Below are 16767 nucleotides of genomic sequence, written 5' to 3' on the forward strand. Positions count from 1 at the left end.
AAGTAAGTAACTAAACGAAATCGATGAAGACTGCGAGGCGCAACGCTATCGTTCCCCGGATTTAGACAACAGGGTGAGTTCAGTGACCGATCCACACTCACGTCCAGTTATGTCTGGGAATAGAAGATCTTAACATCACATGTGTGTCATTTATAAATGTCACCACAAAAATTATCTGTGCGACTCTGTGCTGATTCTGTGGCCAGATAGAGGCCGACTTGGCAGGTGTTTCGACCACATTGTGGCCCCTGGATTTATTTTCTCCTCAGAAGTGAGATATGTGGTTTGGAGGAAACCGCAGAGAAACGGGAAGTTGTGTTACCTGAAAACGAAACAGCAGGCGTTAGTTACATGTTATCACCGTGAGCAGTCTTCCTGCCTGAGAGGGTGAACTCACTCTGTCATTATCAGGAATCACCAAACATATTGGTTCTGGATTATTCATTGCAACCACATCAATTATTACACTAAAGGAAATAAGATTGATTTTCTTCTGGTTTTAAATCATTCTTCATGTTGAAAATGCAGAGATGCTTAGCACTGCCAGAAGCAAGGAGAATTTAAAAAAAATAAAATCCTCATTATTGATTATTGGAAAATGTATATTTTCAAGTCAGCCATGTGCTGGCATAGTTAGAGACGAACGCAGAAAAAAAAGTGATCTCTGGCTGTGAGAGAGGAGTTAAATGTGTTATTTTGTGCCTAAGAAGGTTTAAGTAGCTTAGTATTGTTATGTGTTTGTGACGGAGGTTAAATAAATCAGGTTGTGTCTCGGAGGGGCAAAGTGAGTGAGGTCTTGAAGACAGCAGAGAAGATACGTGGGTCAGCTGCTGTAGGGAATGGGGGTGAGAGGGAGGACGCGTGAGGCATAGAGATAGAGAGAGAGAGAGGAAAATAACATAGGCAGAAACAGGTGAAGTGAGTTCATTGAAATCTCAGAAAAAGGATTAGTTGAGACCTGTTATAAACTTACTTGCATTGATAATGGACTAGACTGCATCGCCTTCTGAACAAAACCAATCTGGGGTCATGGAAAATGTCAAAGATGGAAAGTGTATAATTGGAATGCAATATCGTTGCCTGCCCGAAATTTAAACAATTCCACCTTTACAATGTTTGTCAATAAACTTAAACTAAATGTCAATTTCTGGAGAATTGTACTCACACACGCACACATGCACACACACAAGAGCATACATACATACACATTTACACACACACACACGCATGCACATACACACACACACATGCACACACACGTATGCACACACACGCAAACACATGCACACAGAGGAAATCACAAAACCTATGTGAGCTGATTTCAGTGGCACATATTAAATAGTTTGAGGGTTTTTTTTACTCTGATTGTCAGAAGGAAACAGTGGGAGTCCATTCCATTGAGAAGGTGGCTGGAATCTTTGAACAGATATGGGCCAAATCAAATATAATTTTAAAAATCCACGAAAACAAATCAGCAGAATAATCATAGCCTTGTGAACAATTATAGAGTATATGAGTAGAATTGAAATAACATTGAGCTTGTATTTCAAATTAAATGTGATAGGTTTGACACTAGCAATGCCAGTCACATTGTCCAGACAGTAGTATTTGGGCACATTGTCTTGCAACAATTAGATTTTAAATGTTTTTTCATAAAGAAAAATGTCTGAGACTGGGCCCGTGCAGTGATTAAAGGTGCAGGGTTTGATCAATATATACTCTAGCAAGCTCCAGGGCAATGACTGATGAGTAAGATCTTAATTAATATAAACTGAGACAGGGCCTAGTGCTATATTTACTTTACAGGGAGTAGATAAATACAGACCAATACAGGGTCGAGTGCAGCGATTACTCACACAGGGGCTATATAAATTTAACATGATGAAGTGTCTTGTGCAATATATGCTGCTACATCGTCAAGACCAATAAAAACATCTGATTTTAGAATAGTGTTGTATTTCCTCATACAGGCCTGAGATTAGTTTTAACGGAGACAGTGTCTACCCGAGTATTTACTGATACAGTGCCAAGAAAAATAAATCTTTTAAAGGGTTTGTTGTCTCCATTTATTGATACGGGGTCTAGGATAAAACAGATTGATCTGAAATATGTTGCAGCATTTATTGCTGCAGGAAATAGATTTATATAGATTGATACAGAATATAGCGCAGTATTTACTGATACATACTAATGTAGGTTGATTCAGATTATAGTGCTGTGCTTATTTATAAAGGACATAGATTAATATAAATTGGTACAGAATATTGAACAATATTTACTGATACAAATTCTAGATTAATATAAATTGATGCAAAATGCAGCACAGTATTTACTGACACACGAACTAGATTAATATAGATAAGTACAAAATATAATGCAGTATTTACTGATGCAGGAACCAGATTAATATCGATTGATACAGAATACATTGCATTATTTAATGATTTGGTTTCATATTGATTGATACAGAATATTATGCAGAAATAACTTATACAGGGGAATATTGATATAAGGTGAGGCAGGGTCCAGTGAAGTGATTACAGGATTTAGTCCACATAATATGTAGGGATATGGGGGTACGGCCTTGGTGGGATTGTGTTCGGCGCAGACTCGATGGACCGAAGGGCCTCTTTCTGCACTGTAGGGTTCTATGATTCTATGATGATTGATACAGGGCCTAGATGAATATGAATTGACAGAGGATTTAGAGATAAGAAAGACATAGAGACCCTACAGTGCAGAAAGAGGCCATTTGGTCCATCGAGTCTGCACCAACCACAATCCCACCCAGCTCCTACCCCACATATTTACCCACTAATCCCTCTAATTTACGCATCTTAGGACACTAAGGGGCAATTTTTAACATGGCCAATCAGCCTAACCCGCACATCTCTGGACTATGGGACGAAACCAGAGCACCCGGAGGAAACCCACGCAGACACGAGGAGAATGTGCAAACTCCACACAGACAGTGACCCAAGCCGGGAATCGAGAATTTAGTGCAATATTTACTGTTATGGGGACTTTTCTAATATCACTTGATGCAGAGCTCAGTGCAGTGATTACTGAAATAGTTTTTTAGGTTAATACAGACTGATACAAGTTAGAAAGTAGTTTTTATTGATGTACAGGCCCTAGGTTAATATAAATTGGTACAGGGCCTAGTGCAATATTTACTGATACAGAGTGTAAATTAATATATACCAATAGATTATAATGCAATGAGTACTGATACGAGCCCTAGATTAATGTTAATGATACAGAGTGCAGTGCAGAACTCAGATTAATATAAATTGATATATTATAATGCAGTGATTACTGTTACAGGCCCTACATTAATGTAAACTGATACTGGGCCTAGGGCAGTGATTAAAGAGACAGCGTTTAGTACATTTGCAGCTCCATCCCCTAATGCTTTTCTTAATGCAGTTTTGTACTCAACGAACTTGGTGTCATCATCTGCTCCCCCATTAGTTATCCAATCTCTGTTTTTAATGCATTGGGTAACATTTCCCACACTGGTGTGCTAACTTTCTTTTAATAAGTACTCTTACATCGTCTAAAGTTAAAAAAATGCAGCTTTCCAGCTTCATCCAAGTGTTCCCAAAAGGCTGATTTTTATGGTTTCTTTTCAAGGGCCCCAGACCTTCTGTAATCATTTGTTTATCGGAGGAAGACAAGGGTACTTCCTCAGTTACAAAAGTAGGTCATAGAATCCTACAGTGCAGAAAGAGGCCCTTCGGCCCATCGAATCTGCACCAACCACAATCCCATCCAGGCCCTGCCCCCATATCCCTACATATTTTACCCACTAATCCCTCTAACCTACGTATCCCAGGACACTAAGGGGTAATTGGTTTAGCATAGCCAATCAACCTAACCCACACATATTTGGACTGTGGGAGGAAACCGGAGTACCCGGAGGAAACCCACGCAGACACGAGGAGAATGTGCAAACTCCACACAGACGGTGACCCGAGCCGGGAATCGAACCTAGGTCGCTGAAGCTGTGAAGCAGTAGTGCTAACCACTGTGCTACCGTACCGCCCCTTACTCTGCCTCCTTGAGAACGATGTACCTTTGTCCTGATGGGAGTCATGAATTTAGATTTAACCGATGTTGTTGTTAATATCTTTTTTCATTTTTTTAAGTTAATTCCCCCTGTCGCCACTAGATGGAGGTTTGCTCTAAAAAATTTCATCTTTCAAAACCATCTTAGAATTTTCTGATCCTGAGGTTCATCTGGCTCTGATGAGTTTATTTCATCAGAACTAATTTCAGCTTCAGAATGGTAAGCTTCCCTTTTCATTTGTATGGTTAATTGTTCTCTGTTTGTTGTTTTCTTGATCTGTATTTTGAAGATTTTGTTGTTTTTCCTTAGATCCTTTTTCTAATCGATTTCTTGATGTAGCGGCCAAAATGATTCCAGCCATCTCCGATTTTTGTTTAGTTTGCTGATTCCACCAATCTTTTTTAATTCCACCTGATGCGTCAGGGTTATAGCCCTTGCTGATCATTTTCTTGCTTAATTTACAGTTTTTATTGGCGAAGCAGCAATTCCCCATTCTGCCATTTTATACATGAAATCTGTTTTTTTTTTAAGGAAACATTATCAAAGAGAAATGACTTAATTTTTATAGCTTCTCTGTTGTTAAACTAGTGTTTAATTCTTAATCTCTATTTCTTTAAGTTGTATCTTCTACATTCTACCATTTATTCGTCTTTTGACTACCATTTAATTCTCCAGTATTTCTAAATGGTCTTTTTTTTAACTAACAAGAGCGCGGTTTTTATTACACTGCTAACTCAGCGAAACTAACTCCCTTTACCTTAGTTTCCTGCTTGATGCGCCCTTCACTATTTCTCTATTCAATCAGCCCCTTTTTTTTCAGGACCTGCTGTAAGTGAGTAAGCTGCTATCCTTACCCCCACTTTTGCGCCAATAAGCCTCTCTTTTTAATTTTTCTTTTGCCTTTGTGACCCACAAGGGGTTCGGATGTTTAATGGATCCAGACATTCAGGGTGCCTCACCCTCTATTAAAAAAGGTGAGCAATAGAAAACGTTATGAATCTATCACTTAAGTATTTTGTAATGTTATTCAAACCATATATTAATACGTTAGCTGCTAATTGTCCTTAAATTGGGTATATAAAATTAATCAGAATTCTCAACTATAAATTTAGTTTTAGTAACTGGTTAGTCTTATCTCTGATATCGACCCGTTGTTTGACTTTTGTCCCAGAATATTTCTTTCTTTATGTTTCAGTTTCTTAATTAAAAGTCCATTGTGCTTTTCAACATCTTTCATTTCAATTCGAATTTATCTTGCACATTGGCCTTGAATGATAATTCGACATTACGTTTTCATGTACAATTTCATAACATACATATTTAATAGAGCTAGTACAATTCAATTACTTATTTAAAACCGCTGTTTATCTGATGTTAGGTTATTCCTATAACTAATTCCTAATCTACCTAGTCTCTTTTAGGTTTATTCCTATCCACATTCATAAATGGAGAAAGAGCAGACAATGTTTGAAAAGATGAGCTAGTTCTTTTTTAATTCGTTGTAAAGGGGCGTTGCTGGCTGGCTAACATTTATTGCCCATCCTGGTTGCCCTAGAGCAGTTGAGGGTCAACCACTGGGGCCAATGTGGGCCAGACCGGGTAAGGACAGTAGGATTTCCTTCCCTAAAGGGAACTTTAACAGTACATTTGAAATAAATATATAATTACATGTAATATGTATGATTCATGAATAAATACTGTTGGCAACACTGGACACCAGTAGAGCGGCAACACTTGAAAAATATTTTTTATTGTAGCCCAGGTTCACAAGCTGGAACTGCGTGAAAATGAACAGTGATGGAGAAAACCAAAGTATAGCCACCAACTCCAGAAGGTATGGAGCCACCAACCATTTGCTTAAGAGTCAAACACAATAATCAATTTACGCCAGTTAGACTTTGACAAATTCATTGCACACTATATTAGTGTGTCAGTGATCTCTCCAAAACTAATTCTCTTCCTGTAAAATTTAACCTAGAACCACAACATGACCACATGGTTTACAGTACTATACAAGTCCCTTTGACTGTTCTACTCCCCACAGTGCTGCTGTGATGTAGTGGTTACCCCCTGAGTAGAGGGGGTGAAAGTGAGGGGGGCATAGATGGGGACTGCAATGCACAGCATTGTGGAGGTGGGGTGGAGCAGGGTTTGAAATGCGTTTACTTTAATGCGAGGAGTATTCGCAATAAAGTGGATGAACTTGCAGCGTGGATCAGTACCTGGGACTTCGATGTTGTGGCCATTTCAGAGACATGGATAGAGCAGGGTCAGGAATGGATGTTGCAGGTGCCGGGGTACAAGTGCTTTAGTCGGAGTAGAGAAGGAGGTAGAAGGGGGAGTGGGGTAGCATTATTGGTCAAGGACTGTATCACAGTGTCAGAGAGGAAGTTTGATGAGGACTTGTCTGTTGAGGTAGTATTGGCTGAGATTAGAAATAGGAGAGGAGAGGTCACCCTGTTGGGAGTCTTTTATAGACCTCCAAAAAGTTCTAGAGAGGTTGAGGAAAGGATTGCAGAGACGATCCTGGTTAGGAGTGAAAGTAATAGGGTAATTGTTATGGGGGACTTTAACTTTACTAATATTGATTGGAATTGCTATAGCTCTAGCTCGTTAGAGGGGTCAGTTTTTGTTCAAAGTGTGCAGGAAGGTTTTTTGACTCAGTATGTAGATAGGCCAACTAGAGGTGAGGCTATATTGGATTTGGTGCTGGGAAATGAGCCAGACCAGGTGCTAGACTTGGAAGTTGGTGTGCATTTTGGTGATAGTGACCACAATTCGGTTACGTTCACCTTAGTGATGGAAAGGGATAGGCATGAACCTCGGGTCAGTAGTTTCTGCTGGGGGAAGGGTAATTATGACGCTATTAGGAGAGAATTAGGAAGCATAGGTTGGACTGGGAGATTACAGGGACTGGGAACGTCCGAAATGTGGAGTTTTTTCAAGGAGCAGCTTTTTCCTCGGATGGAGAAAGCTAGCACGAGGGGGCATGGCTTTAAATTAAGGGGGGGTAGTTATAGGACGGATGTCAGGGGTTGGTTCTTTACCCAGAGGGTGGTGAGGGATTGGAATGCCCTGCCTGCTGCGGTTGTAAATGCGCCTAGTTTGGGGGCGTTTAAGAGATCTGTGGATAGGTTTATGGACGAAAAGGGATTGGTTTAGATTAGTGGGTCAGTGTTTTTTTTAAACTGGTCGGCGCAACATCGTGGGCCGAATGGCCTGTTCTGCGCTGTAGTGTTCTATGTTCTATGTTCTATGTTCTCCTAACATGGGAAAGGGCCATTTGATAGATTAGATAGGGACAAACTGTTTCCACTTATGAGGATCAGTAACCAAAAGATTGGGATAGAAAATAATTTGTGAAAAACTGACTTGTATTTATGTAGCACATTTTCCAGTTGCTGGATGTCACAGAGCACTTTGAGCCGATGAAAAACAGTTACAATTGGAAAAAAGCTCCAATTAAACAAGGAAGAGGGTACTCGGATTTGAGCTGAGGACTGCTTGATCTGCAGGCAAATGCTCTACCACTGAGCTATACCTCTTCAGTTATGAAGGCGTGCTCGGGATCTAGTATAGTCTTATGAAGTGGTGGAAAGGGATTGGGCAGTTGGGCGGCATCCCACTTTCTCTCTCAGTTACTGGTTTCTGACTGAAGTCGGAGAGTTTAGCGTTTAATTGAGAGAGGTGTTTTTTAACATTTGGCTGAGATTTGGACCCAGATCTAGGAGATATTTGTGTCAGTGTAAATGATAAAATATACCCCATTGCTATACAGATTTTACCTGAAATCCTCATATCTATCGGCAGCACTTTGCAGCCTATCACTGTCCTCTATGATTTGTGTTTGTCCTTGACCTGTTGCCCTTGTGACATTTCCAATTCGGACACAAAACTATAATCTGACTCCACTGCTTCTGAAAGAGCTGTTTTCGGTCAGGAAGCAATTCAGTTTTGTTAAACGGATTATCACAAGCTACACTGAAGCCGATCGATAGCTGTGAAAGTGCTGGATCCTAACCACTACCACCGGGACCTCATGTTCCTGATTCTCCAGATACTGATTACAGGAATGTGCACAGAGCCAAATATTCACAGCCGCGGTCTTCTTCCAAACTTGCACACATGCTTTGAAATTATTCAACTTTTTCACTTTAGCTTCCAGTGTGATGAAGGCAGAGCTGTGATCAGCTGAAGTTTTTCAACAGATTTACCACAATAAGTTTTAACATAGAAACACAGATCTGTGCATATTAACCCCGAGATCTCTCTGTTCCTCCATATTCCTCAGAACCCTGCCGTTGACCCTGTAATCTGCATTCAAGTTTGTCCTACCAAAATGAATCACCTCGCAGTTATCAGGGTTAAACTTCAACTGTCACTTTTCAGCCCAGTTCTGCATCCTATCAATGTCTCTTTGCAGTCTACAAGTCCTCCACCTCATCCACTACTCCACCAATCTTGGTATCATCAGCAAATTTATTAACCCACCCTTCAGCAGCCCCTTCCAAGTCACTGATAAAAATCGCAAATAGCAGAGGCTCAGCACTGCCTGCTGTGGTACACTGCTGGTAACATAGAACATGGAACGTAGAACATTACAGCGCAGTACAGGCCCTTCGGCCCTCGATGTTGCGCCGACCAGTGGAACCAATCTACTGACACTAACCTAAACTATTCCAATGTTATCCATATGCTTATCCACTGACCATTTGAACACCCTTAAAGTTGGCGAGTCCACAACTGCTGCAGGCAGGGCATTCCACTCCCTTACTACCCTCTGAGTAAAGAATCTACCTCTGACATCCGTCCTATAATTACCATCCCTTAATTTAAAGCTATGTCCCTTTGTGTTAGCCATCACCATCCGAAGAAAAAGGCTCTCACTGTCCACCCTATCTAACCCTCTGATCATCTTGTACGCCTCAATCAGGTCACCTCGTAACCTTCTCACTAATGAAAATAACCTCAAGTCCCTCAGCCTTTCCTCATAAGACCTTCCCACCATATCAGGCAGCATCCTGGTAAACCTCCTCTGCACCCTTTCCAATGCCTCCACATCTTTCTTATAATGTGGCTACCAGAACTGTACGCAATACTCCAAGTGCGGCCACACCAGAGTTTTGTACAGTTGCAACATGACCTCACGATTCTGAAATTCAATCCCTCTACCAATAAAAGCTAACACACCATACGCCTTCTTAACAACCTTATCAACCTGGGTGCCAACTTTCAGGGAGCTATGCACATGTACACCGAAATCTCTCTGCTCGTCAACGCTACTAAGGGTCCTTCCATTAGCCCTGGCTTACTGGCTCCATTAGCCCTAGTAACTGGCTTCCAGTCTGAAAATTTTCCCTCCACCACCACCCTCTGTCGTATATGCGACAGCCAGTTACTCATCTGATCGGGCCAAATTTTCTTCTACCCCATACCTCCTTACTTTCTTCATGAGCTTACCCTGGGGAAGCTTATCAAACGCCTTACTAAAATCCATGTATATGACATTAACTGCTCTATTTTCGTCTACACACATAGTTGCCTCCTCAAAGAATTCACTCAAATTTGTGAGGCAAGACTTAGCCCCATGGAACTCTGATGACTATCCCAGATTAAGCTGCATCTTTCCAAATGATCATAAATCCTATCCCTCAGGACCATTAATTTACCGACCACCAAAGTAAGACTAACTGGCCTATAATTACCAGGGCCATTCCTATTGTAAGAAGATGATGTTAACGCTGCTGTTTGAATGTGGTAGAACATAGCTCACTCATTTTGACAGCAGAAAACAGCAATTGTAATATAAATATGAATTGTTGTGGGTTGATGTTTCTCCCTGCTGTTCAAACTGGCACAGGTATCACTCCCGTTTTCAAATGCGAAGTAATTCCACCTCCTCTTAATTCATATGTTGCACCAGAGCAATAAATCGTCACTTCCTGACCGGGAATCGAATCCAAGGTGTGGCAATTATTGAGCAAGTGTGTGTGTTTGTGTGTGTGAGAGAGTCTGTATGTGTTTGTATGTCTGGTTTGGGAAAAAGGCATCATGTCCCAGGATTAGCTGTGCTATGTGTGGTTTGGGAGAAAGGCATCATTGTCCCAGGATTAGCTTCGGTAGTTCCATGGTGTAATGCTTTGCACTTTGGGGTTTTGAATCTGGCAATCTGAGTTAGAATCTTGGCAGAGCCATTATCTCGTCCATCTTCCTCTTGTTTCAATTAGGACAGATGAATCTGTGAACATCAGTCATATCTCTCACTTCTTGCCAGTTATGATGGAAGTTTAATGACCTGAACCATTCACTGTTTCTCCTGCAACAGATTGGGTCTCACCTGCTGAGGATTCACCACATGTTTCTGCATTTGAATGAGAGAAAGATGTGTGGTCAATTCCCCGGTATCCTGAGTATGTCTGACACTGATTTCCACAGTACACTGCTCTAAATGCTTGTTTTCAATGTGAAATTAAATGGTTTAATTCCACACAGAGGATTTACACTTGTACTCTTCTGGGAAGATGGTGACATTGTGGTTAAATCAGTGGATTTTGAATCTCAGGGCCTCCGCTCACAGTTCCGGATCCCACCATCACCAAGAACTGAAGTGAAGGCTAGTCTCAGCCATGGAGCTTTCTTCCCTGATTGTCATAAAACTCATCTGGACCTTTTGCAGAAGTAAATCTGACAGCCATACCCTGTCTGGCCTCTATGGGGCTCCAGACCCATAGCAATGAGATTGCCTCTTAACTGCCCTCTGAAATGGTCCAGCAAAGTACTCAGTTGAATAGGGTCATTCCTAAGTTGCTAACTTGTGCTGTGGCTAAAGGGGAACATGTGGGTGTAACGTACGCAGATTAAACTGGAGCCACTGTGATGAGTTCTGTGGTTGGAAGCTCATCTTGGGGTGAATTATTTCACCAGGATTTGAGCAGCTGAGTTCAGTCTCGGATAGTTCCCAGGAAGAGGGAACTATCTGGAGGTTAGGAAGTGCAATTTGTAGCAGGGACTGGAGACAATGGCTTCAAACTTCCCAACATTTAAATGGAGGATATACCTGTCCATTGAGTGCTGGATGTTAGACACATCATGAGTGTGTATGTGGCTTGGAAATAATATTGATCCTATAACTGTTACAATGGTGCTTCTCGGCAGAGGAATCTTGAGTCTTAGGTGTGTAAAATCTATCTCTTTCAGCTACTCTGTACCCAATTCTCTCTCTTTCTCTCTGTTCACCCATAGACATCTTGTGAAGATCCAGGCTGGATGGCAGTCTCCCTTCCCTGAAGCACGTTAGTGATTGAGTTGGGCTTATTGTGACCTGAAAATCATCAGATTTTGAGCATGAAAGGAACAAATATTGTTTGTTAAGGGCGGTGAGGGGGGTGGGGTCCTGTTAAATTTCTTGTTGAATTGCAGATACTTCCTCAACTCATTTTTCTTCCTCCTTCCATAGGAGCCAGAGTCTTGAGGGTAGGTTCAAACTGGGTGACAGGTTTCCTTTCCTAATGGACCAGTTGTGTTTTAACAACAATCTAGCAGTTTTCATCATCACTTTTTCCCAGTGCCAGTTCCACAAATTACCAGATTCATTCAGCTCAATATCACGTGCTACCTTTGTGTTTTTGTGGCTTGTCTCTCACTCATTCTTTTCTGTTTTATATCAATTTCACAGGGTGTTAGAAGGTGATGATTCTCAGTAGGGAAACTGAGATCAAACGTCACATCCGGATCTGACAAAGCCACCCAATTTATCATAACATGAATATCGTCGGATTTTGAAGATGGAAGGAATAAGCACCGTTCAGAGTGGGAAGAAAGCGTACTTGTGTTCTGTGTGTCGATGAGGATTCAGCCGATCATCTGGGTTGTCAAAGCAGAAATGATAGAAACCCTACAGTGCAGAAAGAGGCCATTCAGCCATTTGAGTCTGCATCAACAACAATCCCACCCAGCCCTATCCCCGTATCCCTACATATTTACCCGCTAATCCCTCTAACCTACACATCCTGGGACACTGAGGGGTAATTTAGCATGGACAGTGCGCACAACCCACACATCTTTGGACTGTGGGAGGAAATAGTAGTCATGATGTGGAGATGCCGGCATTGGAATGGGGTAAACACAGTAAACCTGGTGTTGTCAGACTTCTTACTGTGGGAGGAAACCAGAGCACCTGGAGGAAACCCACGCAGACATGGGGAGAATGTGCAAACTCCACACAGACAGTGACCCAAGCTAGGAGATGAACCCAGGTCCCTGGCGCTGTGAAGCAACAGTGCTAACCACTGTGCTACCGTGCAGCCCATAAATGCAGTCAGAGTGTGAAAAAAGCTGTGGCACTGTGGAAACTGTGGGAAGGGATTTAAATTATCCAGTTCAGCTAGAAACTCATTGCCACATGCACGCTGTGGAGTATGAGAAAGGTGTCTGCCCACCTGCAGACACACCTGCGAATTCACACTGTACAGAAGCCATTCACCTGCTGCCAGATTCATCAATTCAACTGCCTTGCTCACACACAAAAGAGGTCAGGCCATTTCCCTGCCCTTGAGTGCGGCACGGGATTCAGTAATTCATCTAACCTGCTGAGATGCAAGCGGGTTTACACTGGGAAGAGGCTGTACGACTGTTCCGTGTGTAGGGAAGGATTCACTTGGTTATCTCACCTGCTGGGACACCAGCGAGTTCATAAGAACATAAGAAATAGGAGCAGGAGTAGGCCATCTAGCCCTTCGAGCCTGCCCCGCCATTCAATAAGATCATGGCTGATCTGTCGCTGCTCAGTTCCACTTTCCCGCTTTCTCCCCATAACCCTTAATCCCCTCTCTTATCAAAAACCCATCAACCCGCGTCTTAAAAATATTTAGCGAGGCAGCCTCCACCACTTCAACAGGCAGAGAATTCCAGAGATTCACCACCCTTTGAGTGAAGAAGTTCCTCCTCAACTCCGTTCTAAACTGCCCCCCTTTTATCTTGAGGCTGTGCCCCCTAGTCCTACTGTCTTTTTTGAGCAGGAAGAGTCTCTCCACCTCTATCCTATCCATCCCATTCATCATCTTATACGTCTCAATGAGATCTCCCCTCATTCTTCTAAACTCTAACGAGTACAAGCCCAGTTTATTCAGCCTCTCCTCATAGCTCAACCCCCTCAACTCCGGTATCAGCCTAGTAAACCTCCTCTGCACTCCCTCCAAGGCCAAAATATCTTTGCGCAGGTGCAGCGCCCAAAACTGCACACAGTACTCCAGCTGCGGCCTCACCAATGCCCTATACAGCTGCAGCAAGACCTCCCTACTTTTATATTCAATCCCCCTCGCTATGAAGGCCAGCATCCCATTCGCCTTCCTGACCACCTGCTGCACCTGCAAGCTGGGTTTTTGCGACTCATGCACAAGGACCCCGAGGTCCCTCTGCACCGTCGCCTGCTGCAGTTTTTCGCCCCGTAAGTAATAGTCCTTCCTACCATTCTTCCTACCAAAGTGGACCACCTCACACTTGCCAACATTAAATTCCACACTGGGGAGAGGCCATTCACCTGTCCTGCATATGGGAAGGGATTATCTCAGTTATCCATCCTTCTGAGACACAAGCATGATCACACTGGGAAATAGCCATTTCAATGCCTGGACTGCGGGAAGTGCTATGAAAGCTCCCAAGAACTGATGTCCCATCAGCGTGCTCAGATTCTTGAGAGACCATTCAGTATCTTCCACTGTGAGCCTGGGTTCAGGGAATCATCTTAACTCATTGGACACCAGCGAGTTCACACTGGGGAGGGACCATTCACCTGCTCCCAGTGTGGAAAGGGATTCACTCAGTCATCCATCCTATTGACACACTAGTATCTTCACACCAACAAGAGACCTTATGAATGCCCAGACTGTGTTTTAAAAGATTCGAGGAACTGATATCCCATCAACATATTCCCACTGACAAGAGACCATTCAGGTGCTCTCACTGTGGAACTCAGTTCAGGCAGTCATCTCATCTCACTGTACGCCAATGAATTCACACTCGGGAGAGGCTGTTCACTTGCTCCAAGTGTGGGAAGGGGTTCACTCAATTACCCACTCTGCAGAAACACCAGCAAGTTAACAGTAACAACAGTTTTTTTTTCTCTTTGTGAATCACATCCAGAACTGAACTATGTTCACTGTTGTCTGCTTCTGTTGATGATAATAAAGTCCAGCCCAGTTACAGAGTTGATATTCTGGGTAAAATTCAGATAAGTCAGCATCTTGTTAAACATAGTGCGGATAAATTTTTAAGATCTATATGACAAATTAGTCTTCCCTCAATCTTCCCCAATAGGCGTAGACAAAGGTCATAGGTAGAGAAGGGCACTCAATTTTAAAATGGCGGCACGGGCTCGTTGGGCTGAAGGGCCTGTTTCCCATGTTGTGTTGCTCTTTGTTCTTTTTGTACAAGTCATTTCCTTTTGAAGGGCTCTCCCTCTCATCGTCTCCTCCATCCTCACCTCCAACAACAAATGTGAGGAGCTGATGGATCTTCTTTGTCACTAAGACTGAGACAATCCCATTAGCTGTCTCCGCTGATTCCCTCACTTCCACCAGCTCATCAGGAGAAACTGTCTCTAAATCTTCCCCTTGTCCGAGCCTTGAACTCTTCTCTTTCCCCAGTTTCTCTCCCATCTGTGTCATACTCTCTCCGTGCTCATCATGTCCATGAGACGTACCACAGCTCATCAACATGCTCCCCACATCATCTGAAGACAGAGTCAGTTATCATATGTACACTGACAGGGCCCAGCTCTAATTCACCACCACCTCTCTCCACTTCTCCACTTTTATTCAATTTTCAGACTTTGTCTGATATCCAGTGGTGGATGTGCAGAAATTTCCTCTGATTGAATATTGGGAAGACTGAATACATTGTTTTCATTCTCCAGCTCCCAACTCCATTCCTCTCCCTGGCATCTGTCTGAATGGAAACCAGACTTTTTCCACTCTTGATCTCAGGGTTGACCCAGGGATGAGATTTTGACTCGGGTGTGCATCCCAGTGATTTGCTAGACACATCGATGATTGAAGTATCTCCCCACAGACAGAACAATTAAACATTTTGCCTTCCATAATCAGAGGCTGATCATACATGAATTCAATGATTACAAAAGATCTGGTTGAGATTTTTGGTTTGAGTTTCCTGTCTGTAAATTGTCTCTCTCTAAGCCCCTGTGAACAGTATTTACAAAACCCATCACTGTCAGTACAGAATAGAAATTCAGAACAGAGTATTCTAGTTTGTGGGATAATCTTTCTTATTTCATTGCCCAAATCTATAAATCCCTGTCCCAAACACACTCCTCCTTCTCTCTGCCCATTGTTCCAGATTCAGTGTCCTGTATTGTACATGGGATTTAATGGGATTGAGAGTTATAGATAGGCCTTGTAGGTATGGATATGATCAGCGCAACTTGTGGACCGAAGGGCCTGTTTGTGCTGTAGTGTTCTATGTTCTATGTATCTAATTAATTCTTTCCTCCTCCCCCTACCCTCTCTTCCTGTCATTAAAGTGTGACTCAGGCTGTGAGTCAATCCCACTCCTTCACTCTCATTCTAACCAATCATTCAGCTCACAACAACAAATCATCTTTAATGACTTCATTCATCATTGTGAATGTTTGGAAAGATCAGCTTTTGCCAATTGTGAAGAACAGAAAGTCTAGGGGTTAGTTCAAAACTTCCTTCTCCCCAGGTCTGTTCAAACAAGCTGTGTGTATCTGAGTTACATTGATACAGACTCACTCACTCAGTCAGTGATCAGATCTCTCTGAACTGTGACACAAGCTGTTTCTGTCTCAGTTACTTACTATGAATTAGAATTAAATTCAATCCATTTGCTGATCTCCCAGTAATGGACTTGCTGCCATCTGGATCAAAACTGTTTTCAGCACTAAGTCTCCGCTGTGATGTAATAGTCTCTATGACATCATTGCAGCAGGACTGGATGACATCATCAGAGTCCATTGTTTCTGAATGATCCACATCAACAACAACAGGAAATACTCATCAAGCTGAGCACATTATCTAGGCTGACACTCCAGTCTGACACTGAGGGATTGCTGCACTCTGACACACGCCATCCTTCAGATGGAGATTGTGGAAGCTCTGGCCTCAATCTTCCATTCTTCCTTGTACTGCAGTGGTGTGAAAGGAGGAAACCCACACAGACATGGGGAAAATGTGCAAGCTCCACACAGACATTGACCCAAGCCAGGAATCGAACCCGGGTCCCTGGCGCTGTGAGGCAGCAATGCTTAACCACATTGTATCTTTTCAAAAACATGTTAGATACAGCTGTTAGGTCTTATGGGATCAGTGAACCTGGGGGAGGGGATGGAGGGGGAAGGATGAACAGGTTACTGAATTGGATGATGAGTCATGAATCAAATGAATGGCCTACTCCTATTTTCTGCGCTAACCTGTGTTACAGATATTAAAAAGATTCAACACAGAGTGTGTCAAACACCAAGCTGACATATTTGAACTTTGATGAGGACATTAATACTACTTGGGCAGCACGGTAGCACAGTGGTTAGCACTGCTGCTTCACAGCTCCAGGGTCCTGGGTTTGATTCCCGGCTCAGGTCGCTGTCTATGTGGAGTTTGCACATTCTCCTTGTGTCTGCGTGGGTTTCCTCCGGGTGCTCCGGTTTCCTCCCACAGTCCAAA

The sequence above is a fragment of the Carcharhinus amblyrhynchos genome, unplaced genomic scaffold (assembly GCF_965287045.1).
Source record: "Carcharhinus amblyrhynchos unplaced genomic scaffold, sCarAmb.v2.hapA scaffold_39, whole genome shotgun sequence".
Lineage (NCBI taxonomy): Eukaryota > Metazoa > Chordata > Chondrichthyes > Carcharhiniformes > Carcharhinidae > Carcharhinus > Carcharhinus amblyrhynchos.